The sequence below is a fragment of the Castor canadensis genome, chromosome X, assembly GCF_047511655.1.
Source record: "Castor canadensis chromosome X, mCasCan1.hap1v2, whole genome shotgun sequence".
Classification (NCBI taxonomy): Eukaryota; Metazoa; Chordata; class Mammalia; order Rodentia; family Castoridae; genus Castor; species Castor canadensis.
The window spans coordinates 84,072,990-84,094,650 of record NC_133405.1 but is presented as its reverse complement, the minus strand read 5'-3'; the positions used below and the strand labels follow the sequence as shown (position 1 = coordinate 84,094,650).

Genomic DNA, 21,661 nt, shown 5'->3' with positions numbered 1-21,661 from the left:
CACCTGCTACTCTAGAACCACATTTCCAAAATGGTGTGTCCTGTAGAGTCATGGCCAGGCATCCCGTCCCTCTTGGGCACAAGGCCAGGTGCTGCCCAGTACTGCCCCACATTCACAGCAGGCACTTGATGGCTATGGCATGTGGCCTGGATGGATCCAGAGCAGACATGCACATGCTCTATGGAAAGGTTGCCTGGGTAGGTGGCCCAGGCATAATTCACAGATGTGAAACAGCAGGTCCTCAGTGGAGATGTGTGGGTTGGGCCTGCAGCTGTGCACAGCGCGGGAAGTGTCCAAGTAACTGTTGGGAGAAAGCAAGTCCAGGAGAGCTGGGGCTGGTGGGTGGAAGGGAAGCAGCAGCCTTGAGCCAGCCAGGCCTTGGTAGAGTCCACAAGGGGCCGCTGGTGCTTTGTGTGGGAATGTGGGTCACAGGAGACAGGAAGCTGCCAGAACACAACCCTAACATCCAAGTCTTCTCAGGGTTCCTTTCCCTTCGCAGGGTCCCTCAGCTCTCCCATGTCTGTTGAGATTCAAGGGTGTCCTTTCTTGTGGGCCAGCAATTGGTTCAACAAATAGTATATATTTGTTGTAATATTATATGATTGTGGAGAAGGCAACATTTGCCCAAGGTGAAATTGGTAAAGAAAGACACAAGCCACACAAAGATAAGCATGTCAGACCTTGGAGAGCCAGATGTAAAGAAGACCTTTACAGTGGACAGCAACTGGGAGGCACCTATTTCAATAAACAGCAGCTGTTTCCATAAAGTTGGCTCAGTGTACACAGGCCCACAGCATGGCCCTTCAAACCTACCCAGTGTAGACATGAGAATAGAGCTTCAAACGAATTGGCTTCTCTTGCTCTAAATTTGCCATCTGACTCAGCCTTCTGCATCCAGCTTCCAGGAAATGTGATCAGGCCCTGTGGATGGGGTGGAAGTAAGGAAGGCAGGTTTGGGGACAGAAGAGTGGGTGTCAGAAGAAAAGCAGGGTTTGGGGTATGACTTCCCTGCTTTGGGTGGGTGGACATGCACATTATTTTCTACTTAACATCTGCCATGGTTTGAATATGTCCCCCCACCAGGAGTTCATGTGCTGGAAACAATCCCCAAATTCATATGGTAATGGTATTTGAAGGTGGGGCCTTGGGGAGGTTATTAGGATTAGATGAGGTCAAGTGGCCCCATGATGACATCAGTGGCTTGATAAAAAGAGGCCAAGGCTAGCAAGCTCAGGTGCTCTCTACTATGTTATCATGCAGCAAGCATTCCCCCAGATGGTGGGCAAATGCCAACTATGTTAGTCAGCTCTTTGTCACTATGACAAAATACCTCAGAAAATCAACTTAAAAAGGAGAAAGGGGCTGGAGATGTAGCTCAGTGGTAGAGTGCCTACCTAGCATGTATGAGGCCCTGAATTTGGTCCCTAGCCCCTCAAAAAAGGGAAAGTTTTATTTTGTTTCATGGTTTCAGAAGTTTCAGTTCATGGTCCCTTGATTCTGTCACTTTGGGCCTGTGGAGGCACAGTACATCATGGCGGGAGTGTGTAGTGGAGTTGGTCTGATCACCTCATGGCAGCCAGGAAGCAAAAGAAGAAAGAGGAAGAGGCCAGGGCCAGTAAATATCTCCTTCAAGGACCCACCCCCAACAACTTAATTTCCCTCTACTAGGTTCTCAATGGCTTCACAGGCTGGCAACCAAGTCTAGCATGCAGGCCTTTGGAGGATAATCCAGATCCCAAAATAGCACTGGTGCCATGCTCTTGGACTTCCTAGCCTACAGAGCTGTAAGCCAAATAAAGTTCTATTCTTTATAAATTACCCAGTCTCAGGTATTTTGTTATAGCAACACAAAACAGGCTGAGACAATATCCAAAGTCCTACCTATTCTCTTGGTTTCCATACCACCATGGCCTCACCTTCCACCATTCTGGACATGCCTACCTCGTCACTAGCTTTGAAACATCCAGTGGACTCATTGCACCCTAAATACTGATTGGCTTTCACTCCACTTCCTCCTTGAGAAGTTGACTCCATGGCCATTTTCCTTTTTGAAGCTCTTCTTCCTCCATGCTCTGAGATCTCTTCCCAGTTCTTTCACAACTCCTTGACCTTCCCTTGCCCTACCCCACACTTCTCTTCTCCTTCAGCATCAGCCCAACCCCAGGCATTCCTCAATGTCCCTCCTTATCATTGTCCTCCCTGCCTTACCTTGCTCATTCGGAATCTTGCTGACATCTGTTATTTCAGTTTATGCCTCTGTGCAGATGTCCTCACAACATTATTTAGAGTCCCTATCTGTTCCTTGTGCTCACGCCAATGCTTCCCACTGCACAAGTGGATAGTTTCACTTGGAGGCTTCACCTGCATATTTACCCTCAATAGGCCAATCCAACCTCATCACTTCCCTACAGGATCTCCCCATGCTTTCGGCTCTTGTTGTCTTCCAGAATGCCCATCTCTGATCCCCACCCACATCAACCATAACTCTTTCTTCCCACTCACCTTTTACCCTACCAATACATGCACGAACGCACATGCATGCATCCAGACAAGACTCCTATCTTCCACTTACACACTTTCAAATAGACAGGTGAGTGGAGAGAGGTAGGTAATTCAACAAATGTACAAGTTAACTTCAACTATGCTAAGGACTGTGAGAGCTATTAAATGGGGTGGGGTGGCAGTGAGTGAGTGGTTAATTGTTCAGGGTGAGCAGGAAGGAAGACTCCAAGGAGGTAACTACTGGGCTAAGACCTGAAGGAAGGGAAGAAATCAGCTGTGGAAAGACGCGGGAGTAGAGTTTTGGGCAGAGGAAAAGCGAGCAAGTGCAATGGCCCCAGGCAGGGAACAGGTTGGTGTTTTCAAGGACGGAACAGTCAGCAGGGCTGGAGTAGAGGGTAGAGGGATCAAAGGAAGAGAGGGAGAAGGGCAGGTTGGCAAGGTAGGTGACCCCCCCCCCTGTGGTGGGGCCCAATGAGAAGTTGCCAAATCCTATGGACTCTGCCTCCAGCCTCTGGGCAGTATTGGAGTGTCCCTCTTCTCTCCCATTTCCACCTACACCGGATCCAAGTGACTCTCTCTAAAATTGGGTGTCATCATGTCTTTCTGGTTCAAAACCCATCATTTCCTTCGCTTCTCTCCAAATGACTACCAAATTGCAGCATTTGGGATCCCCACTATGTGGCCTTACCCGCCCTCCCAGTTTCTCCTTCCCATCATGCTCCTTCTCCAGTCAGGTCCCAGGCATGCCCCTTCAGTTCCCTCTGCCACAGACTCAGAGGACACCGGTTCATGGCTCGGCTCTGCCATATTTTAGCCGTGGGCAAGTTATTTAACCTTCTAGGGACTTAGTTTCCATATACGCAAAGGAAGGCTCAGAGATGGGTTTATTCCTTAGCACTGAAGGTTGTTGTGGGTTTTTTGTTTTGTTTGTTGGGATTGGAGTTGGAACTCAGGACTTTGCACTTGCAAAGTGTCTTTAACACTTGAGCCACACTCAAATAATGTAGGTTGTTTATTGTACAGTTTCACCAGTCTGCCCAGTGGTCGCTAGATTTTAAGGTCTCCTTAAACCTTGCCCATCTATAGTGACTCTCAACTCAAACCTGTCACCACCATGAAGTCACCCCTGAAGCTTCCAGGAATGTCAGATCTCTCCCTTCTCTGAGTTGCCATTGTCATTTTCATCTCTTTCCAGGTCTTTGTCCCCACTTAGTGTTCTTGAGGTAGCAATCATATGATTCTAATTAGCCTGGGAGCCCCAAGGGTCAGGCACATGATAACGGTTTCCAGTCCTTCACAGTGCCCAGTTCAGGGAGGTAGGGAGGCCCAGCTAAAATTGTCCAGAGCCATATAGAGGTGGGTTTAAACACTGCCTCTGCCACTTCTTAGCAGTGGAATCTTGTGCAAGCCACCTTGCTCTCAAAACCACAGTTTTCTCATCTATGAATGGGTAGAGAAGGGCCTGCTTTTGTAGGATGTTGACAAGACTCCATAAAATGTGTGGAATGCATACAGTGGATTGCCTAGCATAGCCACAGGCGCAAAGTGAGCATGTAACCACTGCTGACCTTGCTCTGCAAGGTCTCTCACCCTAGACTTAGCACACCCTCTTTTACCCTCCTGAGGGTTCACCCCCTTTAAGTTGTAGCTGAGTCTTTCAACCACCCCTGGGCTCTTGAAGCACTTTTCAAGTGGACTTTTGTCACGTAAAACTAACCTCAAATGTATAGGCCAGGCTTCCTGGCCTAGGCTGTGTGCATCAAGGATAGAGACAGGTGAGAATCATCTCTTTGGTCCCAGGGGCCAGACAGGGTCTGGTGTAGAAGAGCCAGGGGTCAGGCAGCTCAGGGGCTGGAGGAGCACAAGAGGACACCAGAACTTGAAGGAGCCTGGTGAGAATGGCATCCACCCCTTCCACTGCCCAGGGGGAAATGCGTGGATACTAAGTGCCTGCTGTATGCCAAGCATCATGCCAATACCTTCCTATTCAGAATGCCATATCAACCTCAAAAGTCCCTATGATGTGTTACATCACCTTTTCCAGATGGAGACTGGAGAGTCTGAGAGGCACGGGAACTAGGACTTCAACCCAACCCTCAAGCTTGCCTGCCACTGCAGCCCAGTGCGAAGAGGGAGGAACAGGGCATTCCAGAGTGGTTGCATGGGGAGGGAACCAAGAGTGGCAGGGGAGAGCTGTAGAGCAGAGGAAGAAGTGCATTTGAATGAGGATGTTGGAGGAAAGCTGGCTGAAGAGAAGAGAGGCTGTGAGGGAGTGGGGCAGGTACTAGCTCCATGCACAGAGCTCCAAACAGGCTGCCTACCTCCTTCCCAGCCCACTCCACAGCCTGCTGAAGATGTTCTTCTCTGCCCTGCTTTGGGGTTCTATCTTCTGTTAAGGAGGACCCTAGGGTGGTCCTGGGCTGCTGCAGCACCTCAAAAACAAGCAAAGGGTGATGGCCTGAGATTGAGCACAGTCTACAGCTGCATATAAACCTTCCCAGGCCCTAGGTGCTTTGGCTTTCATGGGCCCCTTCCTCCATAAATAACATTAACACATTATTTTATAACTGCATTGATATAAAGACAAATAATTCTAATTAGTCTATATTGATTATTATTATATTCATCTTTTCTAATGTTAAAATAAATTAAAATTAAAAGATCTCCCTGGTCCTTAGGTATTGGGCCTGCAATCTAATGGTAACCCAGGCCTGGCAGAGCCTGGGAAAGAGTAAAACATTGCTCAGCAGCAAGACGTCCTGAGGCCTGGACAGCTGCAAGCTGGTCTCCACGCTTTGGAGGCCCTAGAACATAAGCCCGCAGCAGCAGCACACCCTGTCTCCCTTGCTGGAGTGTAGACACTCCTTTGTTCCTCGACTCCACTGCAGCCATACTGCCCAGTCCAGAGTTGCAGCAGGCAGGTTCCTGTCAGGGCCTCTTACGACCTTGGGCAAGGCTCCTTGCTGTCAAAAGAAAGCATGTCATGACACAGGGCTCCTGCCTGGAAAAGCATGGAGCAAGTCCCAAGGAAGTGCTAGGGAGGGCCCAGAGCTCTCAGCCTTCTCTCTTCTGAGGGGAGGGGCAAGAACTGGCCTCAGCTTAAGGCTGGCCTCCCTCCAACCAGCATCCCCAGAGAGTGGGGGACAGATGAATCAGTGACTCCAGCTCTTCTATTGAGTGGGACACATTGTCCAGGTCATAGAAAAACACCAACATGTCCTGCACAATGACAGCTTTATGAGGAGGGGAAGCAGAGGAGATAGGAGGTGGGGCAGATAGAGGTTAAGAGATTAGAATGCTAAGAAGAGAGACAGGTTTCAGGGCCCAGGGAAAGGAGGAGGTACCACGGAAATTAGAAACAAAAACCAAACCTCTCTAGTGTGGTTGACATGGCTCGCCCATCTGTTTTCTCATTAGATACTTGCAGGCTATACTTTTTAACCCTCATTTTAGAATGAGGCTCAGAAAGATGAAGGAAAGAACTTGCCCAACATTATACTCGGTTAGTTTAGTGGTGAAGCCAGATGGAACAAATCACATCTGTGAGACTTGAAAGTGTTGGGTGGGTAGAACAAGATTGGCCAGTGAGGTGGCAACAGGGAGCTTGGGGGACAGTGAGACAGAGATACCATTTCACTTGGTTTCACTACATCTTAGGAGCCAGGTTAGTCTCTGCATTACCTCCAAAAAAGTACACTCGATTTGTTTCTGAAAGTTGGCTATTGGCAGAGCTGTTAACATTTATTTTGTGCCTACAGTATACTGCTCACACATTTCACATGCCTTTCCCCCTCTAACAGTTATTATACACTTATTATGCCAGGTACTGTGTCGAGCACCATATATGCATTAACTCACTTTTCATGACAGTTTTATTATCATTATTTCTTCTTATTATTATTTTTGTCACACTTTTATTATTAATAGTCCCATTTTATGGATGAAAAAATATGAAGCCCAGAGAGGTAACTTTACCTGAGGTCACAGAGCTAGCAAATGAGGGAGCCTGGATTGGTTTGGTCTAGTAGACTCCAAAGTCCAAAGAAAGGCTGGGACTGAGCAGTGTGGTAGCCATTAGAATCAGTGGGATAAACTCAGCAGGAAATGGAAAATGAAAGAGAGTCTTAAAAGGATAAACAAGTGACTGAGCCTAGTCTTCACCCAGAGGATGATGGGAAGTAGTTTTCTATGTCTGTGGAAGAAGAGAGGAAATAGATGGAGGGCAAGGATGGAAAAATCGAGGTTGACATTAGAAAGAAGTTCCTCATTCTATGGATCACCAAAGCATCCATTATTTGGCAGCATCTTGCTTGGAGGCAGGGGGCTGTCTTACATGACTTCTTAAGGCCCAAAGAAAAACCAGAATTTGTGGAGGACATGCAAAGAATCAAATTGCCTGGTAAACAGCAGGTCTGAGCTCCTTCTCTAAGGAACAGTCCATAGGTGGAGGTAAGGAGGAGAAGAAATGAGTCTCCAACTAACTGATCACTCCCAGGCCTTGTCTGGTCCCAGTTACATGTATACTTGATAAAGTTCACACCTGATTGGCAAATTCACTTCTTACTCTGTGGCTTAGAGGCCCCACCTCTAGGAAGGCTTTGTACTTACTAGTCCCTCACAGGATGACACAGAGTTAGGCATCTAACTCTGTGTCAATGAAGACTTAGATCATGTGCTTAAGCCTTGTAGGCCAGTGAAAATGAGAGTCCAGAGGATTAAAATGTGAGAGGAAACATGGGAGATGTGCCAGGTGGCAGAGAGGTTCACAGGAGGACAAGAGTTCATCCTAATGGGCTGGTGCAGAGGAAGTATCACTTCAAGATAGTATTTCAGAGAAGGCTAGAAGAGTGAGTACAGCTGCAAAAGACAGGGACAGTATTGGTGGGAGAGGATAGAGACAGATGCAATGAGAAAAGTATGAGATACAGTTGGGAGTTGAAGGTTACCTGGGAACTGGTTTGGAGGGCAATATCCTGGGGACAGGAAGAGAAACGGAATGAGTTTGCCCACAGGGAGACTTTGAATTTAGTTTTCTATGGTCTAAGCCGTAGAGAAACACTGAAGGCTTTTGAGGAGGGAGGGGCCTCTAATGTGACTCTACCAAGGAACAAAATAAATTAACCCCAAGGAAACGACTTCTATGGCTAGGGATGTAGTTCAGTGGTAGAATGCTTTTCTAGTATGGGTGAGGATTTGATCCCCAGCACTGAGGTAAAAGAAAAAGAAATGGAAATTAATTGCTTGACAAAAAATTAAAAATAATCATATGAAAGAAGTGTAGTGAGCCACAAGGGTACACAAATAGACAACCGAACCAAATCAGTAAACAATACATGAATAGAATGAGAATATCAATAAAGAGATAGAAACCATAAAAAAGTGAACCAAATTCTTGAGCTTAAGAATAAAGTAACTGATTTGAAAAAATTATATAGAGTTTCAACATCAGACTTGATCAAGTAAAAGAAAAAAACCCTTGGGGACAGGTCATTTAAAATTATCCAGAGGAGGCCTCCTCGTGCTTACCACAGGCTGTGTTCTTACATTGACTGTATAGAAAGAGGAGGCAAAGTGCACCTACACTGTATACCCTTCAGCCCAGGCACTGTGCCTGGTCTGTATTGTGAATGGGGAGACATGGGTTGGGAAAAAAAGAAATAATCCAGAAGAACAAAAATAAAAAAGGATAAAAAATAGTGAAAGAAAGTCTATAGGATTATGGTATACCATCAAGTGAACCAATGTACAGATCATGGGAGTTCAATAAGGAGAAAAGAGAGAGAAAGGGACAGAAAGCTTATAGAAAGAAACAATGGTCAAAAACATCCCAAATTTGGGGAGGAAAGAAGACAACTAGATTCCTGAAGTCTAAATGATCCCAAATAGGATGAACTAAATGAAGTTTACACTGAGATATATTATAATCAAATCGTCAAAGTTCAAAGACAAAGAGAATTTGAAAACAGTAAGAGAAACTGACTTATTACCTACAAGGGAGATCATCCAGACTATCTGTAGATTTCTCAGCAGAAACCTTGCAGGCCAGAAAGGAGTGAAGTGATTCAAAGTATTGAAGGAAAAAAAAATCCAACCCAAATACTATAATGAGCAAAACCATCCTTTCAAAATGAGGGAATAATAAGGACTTTCCCTGAAAAAACAAAAGCTGAGGGAGGCTGGCCTAGTAGAGACAATGCTAAAGGGAGTTCTTAAAGTTAAAGCAAAGGTCAATAAACAGCAAAACAAAAGCATATAAAAATGTTAAATTCATGACATAAAGGTAAACATAGAGACAAGTATAGAATACTGTAATGACAGTGTATAAATCATCCTTAATTACATTATGAAAGTTAAGTAATCTTAAACTGGCAGAGGCCACCATGGGAAGGTGATGGAGAAATAGTGAAGAGGTCAGGTAGAGCTGAACCAATGCGGGTTGTAATACACTTGTGCATGGAAGCAATGCTAGGAATTTCTCTGTATAGCTATCTTATCTCAGCTAGCAAAAATGCTTTGCCTTTCTTATTATCTCTTATGTTTTCTCTTCAACAGAACTGGAGAAGAGGGCAGAACAGGTTCTGCCTGGAAGTGAGGGGGATGGGGGATGAGGGGGTGGGGGACGGGGGGAGAAATGACCCAAACAATGTATGCACATATGACTAAATGTATAAATAATAAAAATAAATAAATAAATAAAAGAAAAATTATAACTATAAAATGTATTAATATACAATATAAAAGATATAAATTCTGATATAAATAAAGTGTGTGTATGTGAAAAGTAAAAGCATACATATGATTGAAGTATAAAATAGACTGCTATAATGATAAGAACTTAATATAAGCTTATTGGTAAATAACATGCACCAAAAAACCTATAAAAGACACTCTTGAAAAGAGAAAGGAATCAAATAGCATCAGTACAAAAAATAATAAACAAAAACATAAAGGAAGACAGTAAGAGAGGAAAAAAAGAAAAACCCCTACAGGACAGGTAGAAAACAATGAGCAAATGGCACCACTATCAATCATTGTTTTTAAATGTAAATGGATTAAACTTCCCAATCAAAGGGCATAGAATGGATTAATGTACAAAAAAATCAAGACCTAACTACCCTGCCTACAAGAGACTCACTTTAGATTTAAGGATACACACAAGCTGAAAGTGAATGATGAAAAAAGTTATTGCATGCAAATGGTAAACAAGAAAGCAGAGGTGACTAAACTTATACTGGACAAAATAGTGTTTAAGTAAAAAATGGTCAAGAGACAAAAGACATTTTATAACAATAAATGGGTCAATATAATAGTTATATATGCACCCAGCATCAAAGCAAAGATGACAGTAATGAAGCAACTCATTTCAATAATTCACCTTCTGTAATGGGTAGGACATCCTGACAAGAGATCAATAAGAAAACTTCAGGCTTAAACAAGGCTATAGAACAAATGTACCTAACAGACATATTCAGAGCATTTCACTCAATGGCAGCAGAATACACATTCCTTTCCAGTGCACATGGGACATTCACCAGGATAGATTACACGTTGGGTCACAAAGCAAGTCTTAACAAATTTAAGAAGATTGAAGTCATACCAAATATCTTTTCTTATCACAATGGAATAAAACCAGAGATTAATAGCAGAAGGAAAACTAGAAAATTCATAATTATGGGGCTTTTGTTTCGAGGCAAGGGTTTGCTATGTAGTCCAGGCCAGCCTCAAACTTATGATTCTCCTGCCACAGCCTTCTCATGCTGGGATTATAGATATGAGCAGCCATGTCCAACAACTATGTGGAAAGTAAACAACACACTCTTGAACACCCAATGGGTGAAAGAAAAGTCAAAAGAAAAATTAGAAAATATCATGAAACAAATAGAAAAGAAAATACAAACTAGAGGAGTGGCTCAAGTGGTAACAGTACCTGCCTCGTAAGTGTGAGGTCCTGAGTCCAACTCCACGCCACCAAAAAAAGGAGAAAGAAAATACAACATGTCAAACTTATGAGATGCAGTGAAGACAGTAGCAAGACAGTAGTTTCTTGCAGTAAATGCCCACATTACATACATGAAAGATATCAAATAAATAAATTTATACCTCAAGGAACTAGAAAAAGACTGGAGGTGTGGTTCAAGCAGTAGAGCACTTGCTTTGCAAGAGTGAAGCCCTGAGTTCAAACCCCAGTGCCACCAAAAAAAAATTGGAAAAGGAACTAGAAAAAGAACAAAAATACTAAGAAAAACTATAACTATAAAGTGTATTAATATATAATACATTACAATACCATACAACTAAGCCTTAAGTTATCAGAAGTTAAAAAAGATTATGGTAAAAATAAATAATGGAGTATAGAAAAACAATAGAAAAATCAGTGAAACAGGGGTTTTCTTTTAAAAAGATAAACACAGTTGACAAGCCTTTAGCTAGACTAAGAAAAAAGATAGGACTCAAATAAAATTAGAAGTGAAAGAAAAGACATTATAACTGATGTTGCAGGGTAACAAAAGGATCATAAGGGATTACTATGAACAATAATTTCTCAAAACTTGTACAATCTAAGAGAAATGGATAAATTCCCAGAAATATACAATCCACCAAGACTGAACTATGAACAAAAAGGAAAACTGAACAGCCAGTGATAAGGAGATTGAATCAGTAAGCACTCCCTCCCAACACCCCCTCCAGAAAATCCCAAGACCAGTTGGCTTCAATGGAGAACTCTACCAAACATTTATAGAATAATTAACATCAATCCTTCTGAAACTTTTCAAAAAAGTGAAGTGGGGGGGAAATTTTACAAACTCTTATGAACAGGCCAGCGTTACACTTATGCCAAAGTCATAGAAAAATAACAGAGAAAAAGAAAATTATAGACCAGTCTCTCCAATGAATGTAGATGTAAAAATCCTCAACAAAGCAATTCAACAGCACCTTAAAAGAATTCATACCATGATCAAGCGGGATTTGTTCCAAGGCCGTAAAGATGGCTCAACATAGGCAAATCAACAAATGTGATACATCATATTAACAAAATGAAGAAAAACTCATGAACGTAGCAATAGATGATAAGAAAAGGATGTGACAAAATTCAATACCCTTTCATGATACAAATGCTCAACAGGTTAAGTATGAAAGAGCACACCTCAGCAGCTCCATGGTCATGTATGACAAGCCTACAGTTAGGATCATACTGGAGAGTGAAAACTGAAAACTGTCCTCTAAGATCTGGAAGAAGGCAGGGATGCTCATCCTCTGACTTCTATTTAATACAGTACTGGCACTTCAAGCTAGAGCATTTAGGCATAAAAAAAGAAATAAATGGCATTCGAATTACAATAGAAGAAGTAAAATTATCTCTGCTTACACAGACAGAGAAGAACCCTTAAAGATGCTACCAAAAACTGCTAGAACTAAAACAAGTTCAGTAAGTTTGTAGGAGGCAAGAGTAACATACAAGAATCAGTTGTGTGTCTATATGCTAACAATGAATTATAAAAGAAGAAAAACAGAAAACCTCATCTGCCAGGTGCCAGTGGCTCACTCTTGTAATCCTACTCAGGAGGCAGAAATTAGGAGGATGTGTGATTCCAAGCCAGTCTGGGCAAATAGTTTGTGAGACTCTGTCTTGAAAAAAAATCACAAAAGAGGACTGGCAGAGTGGCTCAACGTGTAAGCCCTGCATTCAAGCCCCAAAACTGAAAAAAAAAAAAAGAAGAAAAGAAAACTTCATTTACAATAGCATTGAAAAGAACGAAAATATTTAGAAATAAACAAAGAGGCACAAGACGACTTTTCCACTGAAAGATACACTATACTGGTGACAGAAATTAAAGAAACACAAATGTATAGAATGATAACACATGTTCAGAGATTGGAAGACTTAAAATTGTCCATGTATCCATACTACTCAAACCACTCAGCAGATTCAATGCCATTCTCAATTAAATCTAAATGACATTTTTACAGATAGAGAAAAACAATCTAGAATTCATATGAAACCACAAGTGACCAAAAAATCAAAGTGATCTTGAGAAAAAATAAAGCTAGAGGCATCGAAATCCTGATTTTAAAATGTGTTAAAAAGGTACAGTAATTAAAGTAGTATCGTATGTGCATAAAGGAGGGTACATGCACCAGTGGGACAGAGTGGAGAATCTGGAACTCAGCTCATGCATTCAGTCAACTGATCTTTAGCAAGAGGACTCAGAACACAGAATAGGGAAAAGACAGTGTCTTCACAGGTTACTCCAGAGGCACCGGCACACCCATGTTTATTGCAGCACTATTCACAATAGCCAAGTTATGGAAACAGCCAAGATGCCCCACTACTGATGAATGGATTAAGAAAATGTGGTATTGGGGTTGGGGATTTAGCTCAGTGGAAGAGCGCTTGCCTGGCAAGTGTAAGGCCCTGAGTTCGGTCCCCAGCACCGGAAAAAAAAAAAAGGAAAAAATAGAAAATGTGGTATTTATACACAATGGAATTTTATGCAGCCATGAAGAAGAACACAATGTTATCATTCGCTGGTAAATGGATGGAACTGGAGAACATCATTCTGAGTGAGGTTAGCCTGGCCCAAAAGGCCAAAAATCTTATGTTCTCCCTCATATGCGGACATTAGATCAAGGGCAAACACAACAAGGGGATTGGACTTTGATCACATGATAAAGCAAGAGCACACAAGGGACGGGTGAGGATAGGTAAGACACCTAAAAAACTAGATAGCATTTGTTGCCCTCAATGCAGAGAAACTAAAGCAGATACTTTAAAGCAACTGAGGCCAACAGGAGAAGGGGACCAGGAACTAGAGAAAAGGTTAGATCAAGAAGAATTAACCTAGAAGGTAACACACATGTACAGGAAAGCAATGTGAGTCAACTCCCTGTATAGCTATCCTTATCTCAACCAGCAAAAACCCTTGTTCCTTCCTATTATTGCTTATACTCTCTCTTCAACAAAATTAGTGATAAGGGCAAAATAGTTTCTGCCGGGTATCGAGGAGGTGGGGGGGAGAGGGAGGGGGTGGGAGAAGGGGGGAGAAATGACCCATACATTGTATGCACATATGAATAAAAAAAAAAATAAAAATAAATTTTATGGACAAGTTAAAAAAAAAAGATAGTGTCTTCAATGAAGCTTGCTGGAGAAATTATCAGCTCTGATTTCACACTATATACAAAAATCTAATAAAAATAGACTTATAAAATAAGACCTGAAGCTGTAAAACCAGAAAGATAAATAGGTGAAGAGCTGGTTGACATTAGTTTTGGAAATTATTTCCTGGATTTGACAACAAAAGCACAGGTAACAAAGCAAACATAGACAAGCAGGGTTATTGCAAATGCAACCCCCCCACACGGGAAAGGAAGCACTCAAAAAAGGGAAAGGGAATGGAAGGAAAATATTTGCGAGCCATTTATCTGATAATAAGTTAATATTCAAAATCTATAAGAAATTTCTACAACTCAATAGGTAAAACCCAAATATCCTCATCTTAAAAAATGGACAAAAGACTTGAATAGATGTTTCACCAAACCCTCAACTGCACGTATGCAAAGATACTCTCCATCACTAGCAAGCTGTGAAATGCAAATCAAAACACAATGAGATTGCTCCCCACACCTCTTCTGACAGCTATAAAAATAATGAATGGTGGTGAGGGTGTAAAGTAGTTGGAATCCTTGTACATGGCTAGTGGGAGTGACACATGCTGCAGTCACCGTGGGAAGCAGTAAGGAGGTTCCTCAAAAAATTAAAAACAAACAGCTGGCGGAGTGGCTCAAACAATAAGTGCACCTGCCTAGCAAGTGTGAGGCCCTCCCTACAGCAACCCCATTTCTGCTTGTATATTCAAAATAATTGAAGAGAAATCTGCATCCCATGTTCACTGCAGCATTAGTCACAATAGCCAAGATATGGGAACAGCCCATTCTGTTGACAGATAAATAGATAAAGAAAATTTGGTGCTAGGGCTAGAGGAGTGGGTTTTTATTTATTTATTTATTCTTATTTGTGGTGGTGGTACTGGGGTTTGAACTCAGGGCTTCACAGCACCAAAAAAAATGCTAGAAAATTTGGTGCTAAAAAGGGAAAAAAGTGATACGTACATACCACGAGGCTATTTATTATTTAGCTTTAAAGGAGCAGGAAATCCTATCATTTAATGGATAATCTGGATAAATCTGGAGGACATTATGTTAAATGAAGTAAGCCAGTCTTGAAAGGACAAATATTTAGCCAGGCGTGGTGACACACACTTATAATCCCAGCAATTAAGAGGCTGAGGCTAGAGGATCATGAGTTTGAGGCAAGTTGCAGGCCAGCCTGGGCTGCATAGTAAAACCCTATTTCAAACAAACAAGAAGAGAAAAGAAAAAAGAAAAGACCAACACTACATGATTTCACTTATATGAGTTATATGAAATAGTCGAAGTTAAAGAAGCAGAAGATAGAGTGGTAGTTGTCAGGGGCCGGTGGAGGAAGGAATGGGGAATTTCTTGCTGTTCAACTGCTATAAATTTTCTCTCTCTCTCTCTCTCTCTCTCTCTCTCTCTCTCTCTCTCTCTCTCTCTCTCTCTCTCAGATCTGTACCGGGGCATGAACTCAGGGCCTCATGCTTGCTAGGCGGGCACTCTACCCCTCAAGTGAGTCTGCCAGCCCTAAGTTTTCTCTTGTGCAACATGACTAAGTTCTAGAGATCTGTGGCACATCGCCACGCCTGTAGTTGACAGCAGGTATGGTGCACTCTCACCACAACAAAAGGCAGGGGGCGGAGGGAAAGGACTTTTGGAGATGTGGCAGTGTTCCTTTCTTTGCTTGTGGCGATAGCATCATGGTTATCTGCATGTCTAAACGCATCAAATTGTATACATTAAGCATGTTCGGTTTTTCGTAACAATTATGGTTCGATAAAACTGTTTTAGAAAACCAAACCAAGCCGGGCGCCGGTGGCTTGCTCCTGTAATCCTAGCTACTCAGGAGGCAGAGATCAGTTCGAAGCCATCTCAAAAAAACCCTTCACAAAAATAGTGCTGGTGGAGTGGCTCAAGGTGAAGGCCCTCAGTTCAAACCCCAGTACTGCAAAACAAAAACAAAAACAAAAAACAAAACACCAAGCCAAACGGAGAGAGAAACTTTTGCCTACCCCTGCCACGTGGGTCATAGGATGGAAAAGTGAGTGTGCCAGCGAGGTGGGAAGCAGGTGCACAGAGGAAGGACTAGTCCCCATCACCCCCTAGAGGCAGAAATGCAGAAAGCTGGGCATGCCTGAGAACGTGCACGCAGCACACTTCAGCAGAGCCTAGTGCGCCAGTCCTGAACAGGGAAAGACAGTTCCCCTCAGGCAACAAACTAGCGCAGGCTTGCAAGGGCTCTGGGTCTGCCGGTAAGGACTTATTCCAAGCCAGAGGCCCAGTCTTCCGTGCCTGAGTGTGTGCTCATGGACCTGCCTTTCCCAGTGCTCACTGCTATGGATTGAAGGATGCGGAGCCCTCCAAAACTCGTAATCCTCAATGCAACAGCATTAAGAAGGGGGTCTTTTGGGAGGTGATTGAGTCGGGAGGGCAGAGCATTCACGAATGAGATTAGTGCCCTGATAAAAGGGCTCAAGTTTGGAAGGAGTGCTCTTTTGCCCACCCACTCATTCTGCTATTTGGGGGACATAGCGCTAGAAGATGAAGCAACAAGGTGCTATTTTGGAATCAGTGATCAGCCCTCATCAGACATTAATCCTGCTGGCACTTTGATCTTGGACTTTCTAACCTTCGGAACTGTGGGAAATAAATTTGTATTGTTTATAAACCACTCCATCTGTGGTATTTTGTGATAGCACCAAAACCAAAGATACTGAGTCTCTTTCTTAACTTTCCTTCATTTCCACTGCACTCCTGAGAGGAGGAAGGAGGCTTCTCATAGCCACCCCATATAGGAAGGGTTTTGAAAGAGCAGTGGGGTAAGAAGGTCCAAGAAGATAGAGCAGAGTCTGGGGCATGGGCAGGGCTGGGCCTAGGGTTTACCTGGGCCATGGGAGCTCTGGAAGGCCCAGAAGCGCTTGCTGAGAGGAGAAGCAACCTCCAAAGAATGAATTTGACTTAAGAGCGAAGGACAGGGAAAATTTCTAGTTAGCCATGAAGGACATTGACCTCTTTCCCTGGAGAGCCCTTCTGAGGAACATCAGCTTTCCTGAAGGTTCCATTTGTCCTAAAGTATCCTATTGCGTCCAAAGGGGCAGCCAGCTCACTAGTGCCCAGGGTTGCCAGCACAGCAGGTGTGACAGTGGGGATAGTTCTGTGCAGTCTGCTCACTTGCGAGAGTGAACTCACAGTCCTGGTCCTTACAACAAGAGTGGGGACTAAAGCCTTGGTCATCTTTGTTCAGGAGGAACTTGGCAAGACTTGGGGTAGGGAGATGTGACAGATGTCCCTCCAGTCCTGATCAGTGAGTCCTGAGATGCACACTGTGAAACTCTTGCATACAGGGTCATTCACAACTGGGGGCTGACCCCTCACACATCCAGGGCTGACAGCCAGTGGCCAGCAGGCTTAGGATCTACAGACAATACCAAGACTCCTTCAATCTTGAATTTATTTCTGAGCTAGGTGCCCATTCTGCCCAATAGCTCTTGGTTGTTTGGTTATGATCCTCATATGACCTGTTATACAGGGAAAAAGTTAGCCACTCCCGGTGTTCTCTAACTGCAAAAGCCTCAGCCCCATCTCTCATCCCAACCACCAGCCATGGACTGCATCCGGGAAACTTGGCCCTCATAACTCCTCAGTTCTGACAGGCCTCTGGAAGCCTTGGGAACGATGATGGGGAGTGGGCTGTCTAAAGGAAGCCGAGGGCAGAGGAACATGCTGGAATACAGTGTCTCATACTCTCCTGTCCCAAGAAACCCAGGACCCAAGAGAAGAACCAGACCCCTCAAAGTTGTACCTGGCCCCCACTGACTCTTTGTAGAGTCTCCTCCTGTGTCTGCCAGAGATCTGGATCACCTGGGGGCTTCTCCAACTCAACCAGGATCTGCACTGGTAGTGGGCCTGCATTGAGCAGATGGTAGGGAGAGGTTGATGAACTCTTCAGGAATTTGGTTGGCCTTCCCTCTGTCCTGCAGCATGGGTCTGATTATCTGGGGTGACTAGTCATAGATGACAACTCCACTCTTCCAGTTGCTCAAGACAAAAGTCAAGGAGCCATACTTGACTGCTGTCTTTCTCTCATGCCCTACATCCAATCCAAATCATGATTTTCTCCAGTCTTAGCACTCCCTACCACTTCCACCGCTCCCATGCTGGTCCTTGCTAATATCTCTCGCTTGGATCACTGCAGCAGCTTCTTGGCTGCTCTTGCAGCTTCTTGGCTGCTCTCGCGGCTTCTAACCCTTGCCTCTTACAACCCACTCTGAACAGAAAAGCTCAAAGATCTAGTTTTGATCTCTGCTCAAAACTCCATTGGCTTTTGATTTCATTCAAGTCCTTAGGACTGTCCACAAGGACCTAACTTCACCCTTTTTTTCCCCCATGGTACTGGGGTTTGAACTCAGGTCCTTGGGCAAGCATTCTACCACTCAAGCCATGCTCATTTCTTTTGTAGTTATTTTTCATTTATTCCCATAAGCCAGGCACCCAGCCAGCAGAGGCAATCAATGTAGGAAAACATCACCACACATTTTGTTTCTGCTGGTACTGGGATTTTGAACTCAGGGGCTCACACTTGCTAGGCAGGCACTCTACCACTTGAGCCACTCCACCAGCCCTGTAATTATTTTTCAGATAGGGCCTCAGACCACAATCCTCCTACCTATGCCTTCCATGTAGCTGGGATGACAGGTGCATGCCACCATGCCTGGTTTATTGGTTGAGATGGGGTTTTGCTAATGTTTTTGCTTGATCATCCCAATCTGGCTCCTGGGTGCAGGGATTTATAGGCATGAGCCAACGTACCCAGTTCCAAGTTTACCTTTTGCCCCGTCTCTGACTGCATCCACTTTCCCTCCCATTCTCTCCTTCCCTCTGCTTTGACCAGGCTGGCCGTGTAGGTATACCTTATTGGACACTCCTGCTTCAGCATCTTTACCCTACCCAACTCCCCATATCTGCAAGGACTGCTCCCTCCTCTCTTTGAGGCTCCTACTCAAATGTCAGTGAGGCCTTCCCCAACCACTTACTTGAAATGGCAGCAGACATCCTCATTCCTGGCCAGCACTCACTGTGCCATTTGGTCCCCTGGAGACACAATGCTTCGATCCCAAGGTGAATGTGGCAGGTGCAAGGAACCATTCTTTTGGAACAAGCAGGACTTTTGGAGTCCCTTGAGTCCCACTCTAGCTCCCAAGCTCATGCTCCTCAGCTTTAGTTCATTTATCCAACAAGTATTTACTGAACCCTAATTGTATATCAGGTTCTGTGCTGAGTGCCAGGGTTCTTCCCTCAAGGAAACCCATCCAAACCCTAACTTTGGCCTTTATTTCTAGCTTCCATATTTTCCCTATTTCCTAACTCCGAGTGTCAGACGAAAGGAGAAGGAAACAGACACAGAAAGATGAGAGGTGTATCACATAGGTGGAGGTAGATACGGACCAAGCTATCTCACCGCCCCCTATGGAGGTGGGTGATCCCCCAAGCCGTTACATCCCAGTTCAGTCCCAAGGAGGTACCCATGGCAACTCAGGGCCAGGACTCAATGCAGTAGAACCTGACACTGGACATGCTGCTTGAGGGCCAAATGGGGGCCACCTGCCTGGGGATTGGCCCATCTGAGCTTTTTTAGTGAGCATTTTGGGATTAGCAGGCTGGCCTGGCCTACTGTGCCCCCTTGCTGTTGTGTGTGGGATATAGTCTTACTGGATGCCAATGTAAGCCAAGAATGAGTAGTCATTTCTGCTGGAGCTACACAGAGTACCTCGTCTAATAGATACCACTCAATTTCAGCTGCGTTGGTTTGACACATGGAACCTTGGGCATCCTGAGGGGTTCTTTTTTTTTTCATTTTTCTTTTATTATTCATATGTGCATACAAGGCTTGGTTCATTTCTCCCCCCTGCCCCCACCCCCTCCCTTACCACCCACTCCGCCCCCTGAGGGGTTCTTGAAAAAAGTCTCCAAATTCTTGCTTTCTTCTCTCTTTCTAGCCCTCTCTTAAGCTACCTTTCTCCTTCTTTCTTTCCTACTTTCTTTCTCATCTGTCCATCCAGTACTCACTGAGAACTGGCAGGACTTGTGCTGGGCTCTGGGCCCAGAGTTGAATAACGGCCAGCTCCTGTCTGCAAGGTGCTCAAAATCCCAATGAAGGGGACAAATATGGAAAGTGTTCCAATACACAATGGAAGTTGGCAAGTCAGAGGTGGTCACAGGGTGTAAGGTGAACACACACCTTGGTCCAGCCTGAAGAATGAGGGATGGGGAATGGGTGGGTTTCCTGGAGGAAGGACAGACTGAGTCCTTGGTGGTGCAGAGGGGCAGGGAAGGCATTCCAGTTAGAGGGACAGCATGAGTAAAGACGAGGGGCTGGAGGGGTCCACAGGTGCCAGGTCCCAGATTATTGCATATGGCATGTAGAGCAGTAAATCTTAGCATGGTTGAGATTCTGGTGTGTAATGTGAACGAAGACACCTGTATTACTTTGTTGGGTCCAGCATCTTCCCAACTTATTTGTCCTTGGAACCCCTTTTGTTACCAAATCCCAGTGGCCATCCCAGGCCACATAGTTTGAGAAATGTTGATGCAGCAAGGTTTTAGGTAGGGGTGATGGAGTTAGGCCTGTGTTTCAGGATGCTCCCTCTGGATGCCATGTGGGCTGGGGGCCGGAATGGGAGAGAAGAGCAGCAGGGAGCTCTGGAGCGTGACTCCTGCCATTGTCCAGGCAGGAGAAACCAGAGTCCTGCCCATAGCAATGGTGGAGCGGGGATGACAGTGAGGTTGGACCTGTTATCATCTTTGAAGTGGATCTAGTCAATGCACCTCGAGGCCTGCCCACAGCCCAGAACTGAGTCCCCTTGTTCTACCCAGGCTTGCCCTGGCTTTAGCCTCTGCACTCTCCCCAGCCTGGCCCTATTCCAGTTTCTCTGCCCCGGCCCTTCCAGACTGTACAGGATACCTGTGTGCTGGCACTGGAAGAAGCTAGGTTTCTGGCCTCTCTCTACCTGAAAACCTTGAAAGGCTGGGGTCCTACAAAGCCCACCGTCTTCAACTCATTTCTCCCTAATGGGATCGCAGTCAGGTGGGCTGGCTCCATCTCCTTTCTCTTTTACAAAGCATTTTATGACTTCCCACTAGAGGATCTTTGTTGTTAAGGTGGGCTGGACTGATGGCAGTGATGAAAAGATGAAATGGGGGTGGAGAGAGGTTCTGAGCTCTAAGGAGATGAAAATAGTAGCTCTTGTCCCAAGCGGTCAGCCTCATTTCTTCACTGCAGAAAAGTGTAGGGCCAAAGTCATAGGTAGACACCCCCAGCCAGGCCATTTCTCTGGGGAATGCTGTGGGCATCTCTCCCCACATACAGTGTAGGCTGAACAAGGCTCCCAGACCTTCAGAGACCTGGGGCTGGTTCAAATGCTCATAAATGGAAGCGCGTGTGGCTGGTGAGGCTCAGATCGCAGAGGCATGGGCGCTCACACACATACCCTCACACGGGCACATGACATTTTGACCTGACTGCTTTGATGCACATCCATTTGGATGCAAGGAACATTGTGTTCTGACTGCTTGATAAGATGGCTTTGGCACAAAGAGATTCTTATAAGGCCTAAAATCAAACCATTAAACTTTCAGCTTAAAAAATGAGCATTTTTATCCAGTACTATTTGAAAAGGACATCTTCAGTTCACCACTTAACTTCACTCTATTGGTGACCCTACCCTGAATGAGGAACGAGGAATGAGGCACTATTCAGAGGAGCCCATCACCTGACGGTCAAACATGGTGACGTTTCCTGGGAACACAGCCATCTGGGCATAGTGTCACCAGCAGAATGGTCCTCATGGTGTTCTCAGTGTCAGGATGTGTTGTAGTAAGGCCCTGCAAGGACATGCAGGGCATGCAGGCATGTGGCCGTACAGCAGCACAGAAGAAAGATTCACAGGTGCACACACAAAAGCAGCCTATGGAGAGGTCTGGCCCCCAGCTCAGCTCTGTAGGATGCCATCTGCTGGAGGCTGGA

The 21,661-nt window shown here is 44.6% G+C and overlaps 1 non-coding gene across 1 annotated transcript; it reads left to right on the top strand.

Moving 5' to 3' along the window:
• The first annotated feature begins 8,011 nt into the window (after positions 1-8,011).
• Positions 8,012-8,143, top strand: LOC141420144 (small nucleolar RNA SNORA51). The gene has a single exon (XR_012444830.1). It is a non-coding gene; the product is annotated as a small nucleolar RNA SNORA51 (small nucleolar RNA).
• The last annotated feature ends 13,518 nt before the right edge of the window (positions 8,144-21,661 follow it).